The following is a 10,475-nucleotide window of genomic DNA, read 5'->3' as shown; positions in this document are numbered from 1 at the left end:
AAAAGAACTAAAAAAAAAATGGATAGCTATTCCATATTCATGGATAGGAAGATTCAATATTATCAAGATGTCAATTCTCCCCAGCTTGATCTACAGATTCAGTGCAATCCCAACTGAAATCCCAGCATTATTTGTGAATATTGACAAGCTGATTCTAAAGTTTATATAGAGAGAAAAAGACCTAGAATAATCAACACAATATTGAAGGACAATAACAGAGTTGAAGAACTGTCACTACTCACCTTCAATACTTAATATAAAGCTACAGTAATCATGACAGTGTGGTATCAGTGAATGAATAGACAAATAATCAATGGAACAGAATGAAGAGGCCAGAAATAGACCCCTCCCCCATAAATATAGTTAACTGATCTTTGACAAAGGAGCAAAAGCAATACAGTGGAGCAAAGATAGTCTTTCAACAAATGTTGCTGGAACAATTGACATCCATATGTGAAAATAAATAAATGTAGACACATATTTAACACATTCAAAAAAATGAACTCAAACGGGATGAAAAGACTAAATGTAAAATGCAAAACTTCTAAAAGATAACATAGAAGAAATTCTAGATGACCTTGGGTATGATGATCACTTCTTAGATACAACACCAAGGACAGAATCCATGAAAGAAACAATTGATAAAGATTAAAAATGGTGGCAGAGTAATTGGATGCTGCACAGACATGCTCCCAGAAACAAACTGGTATTACAACTAAAATACAGAAAAATTTCCTGAATAATCAATGGAAAACTCGCAGGAGAGAACCCTGATACCCAAGGACTGAAAGTGGAGACCACATAGAGACTAGTAGAAGGGGCAGAGGCATGAAAGGGCTGGCTGGACACCCACAGACAGCAACTGAAGTCCTGGAGAGATATCTCAACTGTGGGGGGTTGCCACTGAGAACTCTGGGATAACATCTGGCTGTGAAAAGCAGCAGGGTGCTATCTGCCAGAGAGTAATAGCTGAAAATTCAGGCACCTTCTTAAAGAGCCAACATACAAAATTCCCTGTGGAGCCGCCCACCTTGTGCTCTGGAAGAGGGAGGGTGATGTGGACTGGAGCTGTGAGAGCAGAAGCCAGGACTGGGGACTCAGGGAATAGAACTCAGAAGGTCACCCCCCCCTCCGCCCTAGTTTCCTGGGCTGAGCATTCCCTCACACAGCAGAGGACATCTTTCCTACATAGACATTTGCCTTGCCTGGGGGGAAGAAAGTTGACACATGCTATTGGAAAACACCTTGTCCTGAGGCCACTTAACAGATTAAAAATAACAATTAGCCTCCAGGCAGAAGCAACTGCCCCACCCTGTTGAAAAAAACTCCCACCACACCTGAGGGCCATTGCCTGGGGGACAATTCAAGTTGGAATCCTATCAATCTGTAGGCAGAGGTGGTTTCTGGAGGCTTTGAGTCTTTGCCTGATCTAATTAGTTAGAAACAGCCTTTAACACTGTCCTGCATTAGAGATTGAGAGGTATAGAGCAAGCAAGTCAAACTCAAAGGCTAACATGGGACAAATAAATGAGGCATTCGGTCCGCAGGCTGCAAGTTTGACATGCTTGGTGTAGAGGATCTACCTAATACATAGTCTCAAACTCAAACAGAAAACCAAAATGAGGAGACAAAGAAACAACCTCCAAATGAAAGAACTAGAGAATTCTCCAGAAAAGAGTTAATGAAGCAGAGATAAGAAATTTATCTGAAACAGAGTTCAGAGTAATGATGGTAAAGATGCTCAACAGCATGAAAAAATATATAGTAACTATGAAAAAAGAACAGTCTGAGATAAAGAATGACAAAAAGTAAATAAAGAACACATTGGAAGGAATGCACAGCAGATTAGGGGAAGCTGAGGATCGAATCAGGGAATTAGAAGACAGAGTTGAAAATACCACACAATCAGAAAATCAAAAAGAAAAAAACAATTAAAAAACAGAGGACAGCTTAAGGGAGCAGTGGGACAATGTAAAGCATAACAATATAAGAATAGCAGGTGTGCCAGAAGAGGCAGAAAGTTCCCATAAGGATGACACCTGATTTCTCATCAGAAACTCTACAGGCCAGAAGAGAATAGCATGAAATACTCAAAGTAATGGAAAGCAAGGACCTGAGACCAAGATTACTATATCCAGCAAGGCTATAATTCAAAATTCACGATCAAATAAAGAGCTTCCCAGACAAAAAAAAAAAGGCTAAAGGAGTACATCACCACCAAGCCATCATTACAAGAAATGCTAAAGGGATTGCTGTAATGAGAAGAAGAAACAGAGAGATAAACCTAGCCATTCAGAATTAAAATGGCAATAAATAAGTACCTATCAATAATAACCCTAAATGTAAATGGATTAAATGCTTCAATCAAACGGTGTAAGGTAGCTGAATGGATACAAAAACATGATCCAACTACACTGAGTGACCAGATTATTATGATCTCTGAATGCATAATAATCTGGCCACTCAGTATATGAATTCTTGCATGGGTGGGGTATGGCCAGCCTGGCCAGGGGGAGGGGACATGGGCACTTGGCTGGCCTGCCTGCTGGTCGAACTCCTGGTCGAGGGGATAATTTGCATATTAGCCTTTTATTATATGGATATACACTGAGTGGCCAGATTATTATGCGTTCAGAGATCATAATAATCTGCCCACTCAGTGTATATGCTGTCTACAAGAGACCCACCTAAAAACAAAAGACACACACAGGATGAGAGTGAAAGGTTGGAAAAAAAATCTTACATGAAAATGGAAAAGAAAAAAAAGCTGGAGTAGCAATACTTATACCTGACAAAATAGACATTAAAATGAACACCATCACAAGAGACAACAAAGGTCACTACACAATACTAAAGGGATCAATCCAACAAGAGGATATAGCCCTGGTAAACATATATGCACCTAAATATATAAAAAAACTTCTAGAGGACTTTAACAGAGAGATCGACAACAATATAGTCATAGTAGGGGACTTTAACACCCCTCTGACTTCACTGGATAGATCTTTAAGACAAAAACTTAACAAGGAAACAGAGACTCTAAAGGACATGCTGGATCAAATGGATTTAATTGATATTTACAGAACATTTCACCCCAATGCAGCAGAATATACATTTTTCTCAAGTGCACATGGATCATTCACAAGGACAGATCACATGTTAGGACACAAAACAAATCTCTACAAGTTCAAAAAGATTGAAATTATATCAAGCATCTTCTCATATCACAGTGGAATGAAATTAGAAATCAACTACAGTAAAAACACACTAAAACATTCAAACACCTGGAGGCTAAATATCATGTTATTAAACAATGAATGGGTTACCAATGAGATCAAGAAAGAAATAAAAAACTTCCTGGAAACAAATGAAAATGAACATACAACAACCAAAAATCTCTGGGCCACAGCAAAAGCAGTCCTGAGAGGGAAGTTCGTAGCACAACAGGCATACCTCAAAAAACAAGAAAAATCAGCAATAAATTATTTAACCCTACAACTTAAAGAACTAGAAAGAGAACAACAACAAAAAGAGCCTAGCGTATGTAGAAGGAAGGAAATAATAAAGATTAGAGCAGAAATAAATAACATAGAGACTAAAAAAACAATACAAAAAATCAATAAAACCAAAAGCTGGTTCTTCGAAAGGATAAACAAAATTGATAAACCATTAGCCAGACTCATCAAGAATCAAAGAGAGGACCCAAATAAATAAAATAATAAATGAAAGTGGAGGAGTAACCACTGACACCACAGAAATACAAAAGATTGTAAGGAAATACTATGAACTACTATATGCCAACAAGCTGGACAATGTGGATGAAATACACAAATTCCTAGAAAAATACAATCTCCTAAAACTGAATCAGGAAGAATCAAAAAACTTGAATAAGTCCTAGCTGGTTTGGCTCAATGGATAGAGTATCACGTGTGGACTGAAGGGTCCCAGGTTCGATTCCAGCCAAGGACAAATGCCTGGGTTGCGGGCTCGATCCCCAGTAGGGGGCGTGCAGGAGGCAGCCAATCAATGATTCTCATCATTAATGTTTCTATCTCTCTCTCCCTCTCCCTTTCTCTCTAAAATCAATAAAATATATTTTAAAAAATGAATAGACCAATAACCAATGATGAAATAGAAGCTGTAATCAAAAACCTCCCACCAAACAAAAGCCCAGGTCTGGATGGCTTCACAGGGGAGTTTTACCAAACATTCAAAGAAGAACTAACACCTATACTTCTCAAACTATTTCAGAAAATCCAAGAGAAAGGAACACTTCCAAACTCTTTTTATGAGACCAGCATTATTCTATGTCTAAAACCAGATAAAGACACTACAAAGAGCCCTAACCGGTTTGGCTCAGTGGCTAGAGCATCGGCCTGTGGACTCAAAGATCCCAGGTTCGATTCCAGTCAAGGGCATGTACCTTAGTTGCGGGCACCTACCCAGTGGGGAGTGTGCAGGAGGCAGCTGATTGGTGTTTCTCTCTCATCGATGTTTCTAATTCTCTGTCCATCTCCCTTCCTCTCTGTAAAAAATCAATTAAATTTTTAAAAAGACACTACAAAGAAAGAGAATTACAGGCCCATATCCCTGATGAACATAGATGCTAAAATCCTCAATAAAATTCTAGCAAATCCAGCAATATATTAAAAAGATCATACACCATGATCAAGTGGGATTTATTCCAGGGATGCAAGGCTGGTACAATATTCTCAAATCAATAAATGTGATACATCACATAAACAAATTGAAAGATAAAAATCACATGATCATATCAATAGATGCAGAAAAAGCATTTGCCAAAATCCAACTCCCATTTTTGATAAAAACTCTCAGCAAAGTGGGGATAGAGAGAGCATATATCAACATGATAAAGGCCATATATGACAAACCTACAGCCAACATCATACTCAGTGGGCAAAAACTAAAACCATTTCCCCTAAGAACAGGAACAAGACAGGAATGCCCATTTTCACTACTCCTGTTCGACATAGTACTAGAAGTGCTAGCCATAGTGATCAGATAAGAAGAAGAAATAAAAGGCATCCAAATTGGAAAAGAAGAAGTAAAACTGTCATTATTCACAGATGACATGATATTGTACATAGAAAAACCTCTAAGACTCCATCAAAAAACTACTAGACTTAATAAATGAATTTGGCATTGTAGCAGGATACAAAATTAACACCCAGAAATCTATGACGTTTTTATACACCAACTAGAGGCCTAGTGCATGAAATTCGTGCATGGGGGTGGGGTCCCCTCAGCCCAGCCTGCACCCTCTCCAATCCAGGATCCCTCAAGGGATATACGACTGCCAGTTTAGGCCCAATCCCAGAGATCAGGCCTAAACCAGCAATTGGACATCCCTCTCACAATCCGGGAACACTGGCTCCTAACTGCTCACCTGCCTGCCTGCCTGATCACCTGTAACTGCCACCCCCCGCCAGCCTGATCACTCCTAACCACCTCTGCCTGCCAGCCTGATTGCCCCTAACTGCCCTCCTGCCAGGCTTGTTGCCCCCAACTGCCCCCTCCCGCTGGCCTGGTTGCCCCTCACTGCTCCCCCCTGCTGGTCTGGTCTCCCCCAACTGCCCCCTCCCACTGGCCTGGTTGCCCCTCACTGCTCCCCCCTGCTGGTCTGGTCTCCCCCAACTGCCCCCCCTGCCAGCCTGGTCGACCCTCACAGCCCCCTCTGCTGGCCTGGTTTCCACCAACTGCCCCCCCCCCCGTCAGCCTGGTCGTCCCTCACTGCCCCCCTCTGCTGGCCTGGTCACCCCTCACTGCCCCCCTGCCAGCCTGGTTGCCCCACGCAGCCTGCTGTTCGATTGTTTGGTTGCCCCTCACCAACCCCCCTGCCAGCCTTGTCGTACCACGCAGCCTGCTGTTCAGTCATTACTGTGAGGGCGTTCTGACCAATTTGCATATTACCCTTTCATTAGTATAGATAATAAACTCAGAGAAAGAAAATTTTTAAAAATCCCATTTACCATTGCAACAAAAAAATTAAGATACCTAGGAATAAACTTAACTAAGGAGATAAAAGACCTGAACTCGGAAAACTACAGGATATTGAAAAAAGAGATAGAGGAAGATATAAACAAATGGAAGAATATACCGTGTTCATGGACTGGTAGAATCAACATCACTAAAATGTCCATATTATCCAAAGCAATCTATAGATTCAATGCAATCCCCATTAAGATAGCAACGGAATATTCACAGACCTAGAACAAACTCTCCAAAAATTCATATAGAATAAAAAAAGACCCTGAATAACCACAGCAATCCTGAGAAAGAAGAACAAAGTTGGAGGGATCACAATATCAGATATCAAGCTATATTACAAAGCCACTGTTCTCAAAACTGCCTGATACTGGCACAAGAACAGACATATAGACTAATGGATAAGAACAGAGAACCCAGAAATCGACCCAAGCCATTATGCTCAATTAATATTTGACAAAGGAGGCAAGAGCATACAATGGAGTCAAGAGAGTCTCTTCAATAAATGGTGTTGGGAAAATTGGTCAGATATGTGCAAAATAATGAAACTAGACCACCAACTTATAGCATACACAAAAATAAACTCAAAATGGGTAAAGGACTTAAACGTAAGATGGGGAACCATAAAAATCTTAGAAGAATCCATAGGCAGCAAAATATCAGACATGTCATAGCAATATATTTGCAAATACAGCTCCTAAGGCAATGGAAACTAAGGAGAAAATAAACAAATAGGACTACATCAAAATAAGAAGCTTATGCACAGCAAAAGAAACCATCAACAAAACAACAAGAAAGCCCACTGCATGGGAGAACATATTTGCCAATGTTATCTCCGATAAGGGTTTAATCTCCAACATTTACAGGGAACTCATACAACTCAACAAAAGGAAGATAAACAATCCAATCAAAAAATGGGCAAATGACCTAAATAGACACTTTTCAAAAGAGGACATACAGAAGGCCAAGAGACATATTAAAAACATGCTCAAAGTCACTAATCATCCGAGATCAAAACAATGAGATACCATCTCACACTCTATCATCAACAAATCAACAAACGATAAGTGCTGGCGAGGTTGCAGAGAAAAAGGAATCCTCTTGCACTGCTGGTGGGAGTGCAGACTGGTGCAACCACTGTAGAAAACAATATGGAGTTTCCTCAAAAAATTAAAAATGGAACTTCCATTTGATCCAGAAATCCCACTTTTAGAAATACATCCCAAGAAATCAGAGACACCAATCAGAAAGGATGTATGCACCCCTATATTCTAGCAGCACAATTTACAATAGCTAAGATTTGGAAACAGCTTAAGTGCCCATCAGCAGATGAGTGGATTAAAAAATGGTGGTACATCTATACAATGGAATACTACGCTGCTGTAAAAAAGAAGGAACTCTTACCATTTGCAACAGAATGGATGGACCTGGAGAGCATTATGCTAAGTGAAATAAGCCAGTCAGAGAAAGATAAATATCACATGATCTCACTCATTTGTGGAATATAATGAACAACATAAACTGGTGAACAAAAATAGACACAGAGAAAAAAATATTTTAGAATATAATAGAAGTAATCCTGTTATTTGCAGATTTTTAATATTTCCTACAACTTTTGTGATATTATACTAAAATAACTATGTTAGTACAGTTTTTGTTTTTCTTGAAATATTAATTATTATTGCATGTAACATTATAAAAAAAAAAACATAGATGGTGCCAGGTGGGTACTGGAAATATTGAGAACACTTTGTAAAGCACATGATTGTCTAACCATATGCTGTATACCTGAAACTAATGCAAAAGAATATTAAATGTAAACTGTAATTAAAAATAAAAATTTTAAAAAGAAAAAAATAAAACATGTTAGAGCAACAGTAAAAAAAAATATAAAGATACAAAAAGTAAGTCTCTAATCCCCATTAAGGATTATTTGTGTATTCCAGTGTTACAAGAACAGAATTTTAAAGCATTTCAATAAAATATGTTAATTAAAAAAGAAATAATTGATAAGCTGGAGTTCATTATGATTACAAAATTCTACTCTGTGAAAGACAATGTCAAGAGAATTATAAGACAAGCCATGGGCTGTCTTCTAATTTACAAAACACACGTCTGTTACAACGGACTTTTACCCAAAATAGAGGAAAAAACCCTCTTAAAATTCAACAAGAAAATAAGCAACCCAATTAAAAAATGGGCCAAAGAACTTAACAGATACCTCACCAAAGAAAATATATAGATGGCAAATAAGCATATGAAAAGATGCTCAACATCACAAGTTAGCAGAGAAATATTTCTAATGTTAATGTATAGTACCATGGGATAATGCTTTTTGTTTTCAGTACTCTTCCTTGTGGCACTTTGCATTAGTTTTTGGTACAAAAGCTATTTAGGACAATGTTTTATAGGGAATAATCCTAATATATAAAAAAAAGCCAAGGGCTGTCACGACCAAAATAACCGAATGGATGACCGAACAGCAGGCTGCGTGGGCCAACCAGGCCGGAAGGGGGATTAATGAGGGACAACTAAACAGCTGAACAGCAGGCTGTGTGGGGCGACCAGGCCGGCAGGGGGGCAGTTGGGGGCGACCAGGTCGGCAGAGGGGGCAGTTGGGGGCGACCAGGCAGGCAGGCAGGTGAGCGATTAGGAGCCAGCGGTCCAGGATTGTGAGAGGTATGTCCGACTGCTGGTTTAGGCCCGGGATTGGCCATCCCCCGAGGGGTTCTGGGGGTCCTGGATTGGAGAGTGTTCAGGCTGGGCTGAGGTGACTTTCCCCATGCACGAATTTCGTGCACCGGGCCTCTAGTCTAAAATAACTATAGATCCTTGTCTAGTAGTTCATCTTAGGAACCTGCCACTTGATATCATTAGCTTTGCCTTTTCTTCCCATAAAAGCTTACTATCAACTGAAGATGAGTAAACTTTAATGTGCATTTGTATGCCCCATCACATTCTAAAATATGAAACCTGACTGACTCCATTGTTGACTCTGGATCCATCAACCATTAACTTCTGTTCTTTAGAAAGTTACTAAATTCTTTCCTTGCTATTTCTCATTTCCTCTTTACTAAAATTTGCTTATATGTCCAATAAAACATTGCTATTATGTGTATATGTGCCTTATATTATATATACATACCTACTCATACATCTAAGTGTGGTTTTAGTAGAAGAAAAATAAGAAGAGCATGAAGCATGACTGAATTCTGGTTTAGATGATGGAGTATGTAAATGCTATGCTCACTTCCATGCATGACCACATCAAAAATACAACTAAACTACAGAACCACCATCACTGAGGACCACCTGAAATCTAGCTAAATGCAAGTCCTATAATTAAGAAAATATAAGAAGCAACATTGAGACTGGTAGGAGGGGTAGAGACATGGAACTGTCTGGTCCCACACCCACATATGGTGGTTAAAAATCAGAAAGGATATCGTGGCTGCAGTGGTTCTCCCTGAGATGTGAAGAGTCCCAGCCTGGGGTTCTAGTCCCAGGAAGAGAAGTCCCCATAACTTCTGACTATGAAAACCATCAAGGATTGTAGCTGAGTTGAGAGAAGAGCTCCTAGAATCCTACGTGTTCCACTAAAAAGGCTCACAAATGGACTCATTCACTTACAGATTACGTGCTCTGAGCTCCAGCACTGGGGCAGTAGCTTGAAAGGCAGCAGGGACATACATACAGGGAGGAACTGAATTGTCCGACTTCAGGGTGAGGGCTGAGGAGACAGTTTCTCCCAGACAAAGGTGCTGGCAGAAGCCATTGTTCCTTTGCTGAGCCCTCTCCTTGCAAGTGTAGGCAGGCACCATATCTGAGTCTACATCAACCTGGCTAACACCTTTGGCCCTGCCCTGGTGATTCCTCAAGACCTCACCCCACCAATTTGCTGGCCCACCCAAGCTGCTTCCAGTAGCTTTTCCATACAAACACCCTGTCTTGGCTCTTGCTGTGGACTTTCCTAAAAATCTCTCAAAGGTTCACAAACACCAAACAAGCAGCATCTGGCCTCAGTGTGCCCTGAACCTCTTACTAAGCAGCTCAAAGTCCAGCATTAGTGGGAACCAGCCTCGGATCCCAGCAAGTGGCAACCATCTATAGATCCTTTTGTAGCTCATACACAGTGGCCCCAGACAGGGCATAGACAGAGTCTGACCTGGGCCTGTACCAGAGCCCCTCTCAAGAGGGTCCAGAACCAATAGACCCAGCAGCCAGCTTCAGACCACACCAAAACAGCACCCAACCATCTCCATAAATTATACACCCAAGGGGAGGAGTCAGCAGGCATCAGAATCCTGCTAAAGTGAATCCTGCTAAAGTGAATCCTATGACAGAGGGTCAGCCGCTGCAAAACAGTTCCTTTACTGTAGTTACAGCCAGTCCTCACAACCAATCAGCCTAAGGGTCAATCCCTCCCACTGATGTGCCCACAGCAATCAAGGCTCAACTACAACAAAAGG

The 10,475-nt window shown here is 40.4% G+C and overlaps 1 non-coding gene across 1 annotated transcript; it reads right to left on the bottom strand.

Moving 5' to 3' along the window:
• Positions 1-9,977: 9,977 nt before the first annotated feature.
• MIR9257 (microRNA mir-9257) lies at positions 9,978-10,055 on the bottom strand. The gene has a single exon (NR_128954.2). It is a non-coding gene; the product is annotated as a microRNA mir-9257 (primary transcript).
• Between the last annotated feature and the right edge of the window lie 420 nt (positions 10,056-10,475).

The sequence above is a fragment of the Eptesicus fuscus genome, chromosome 10 (genome assembly GCF_027574615.1).
Source record: "Eptesicus fuscus isolate TK198812 chromosome 10, DD_ASM_mEF_20220401, whole genome shotgun sequence".
Lineage (NCBI taxonomy): Eukaryota > Metazoa > Chordata > Mammalia > Chiroptera > Vespertilionidae > Eptesicus > Eptesicus fuscus.
Note: the sequence above shows the minus strand (reverse complement) of the source record. Positions and strands in the feature narration are given on the sequence as shown.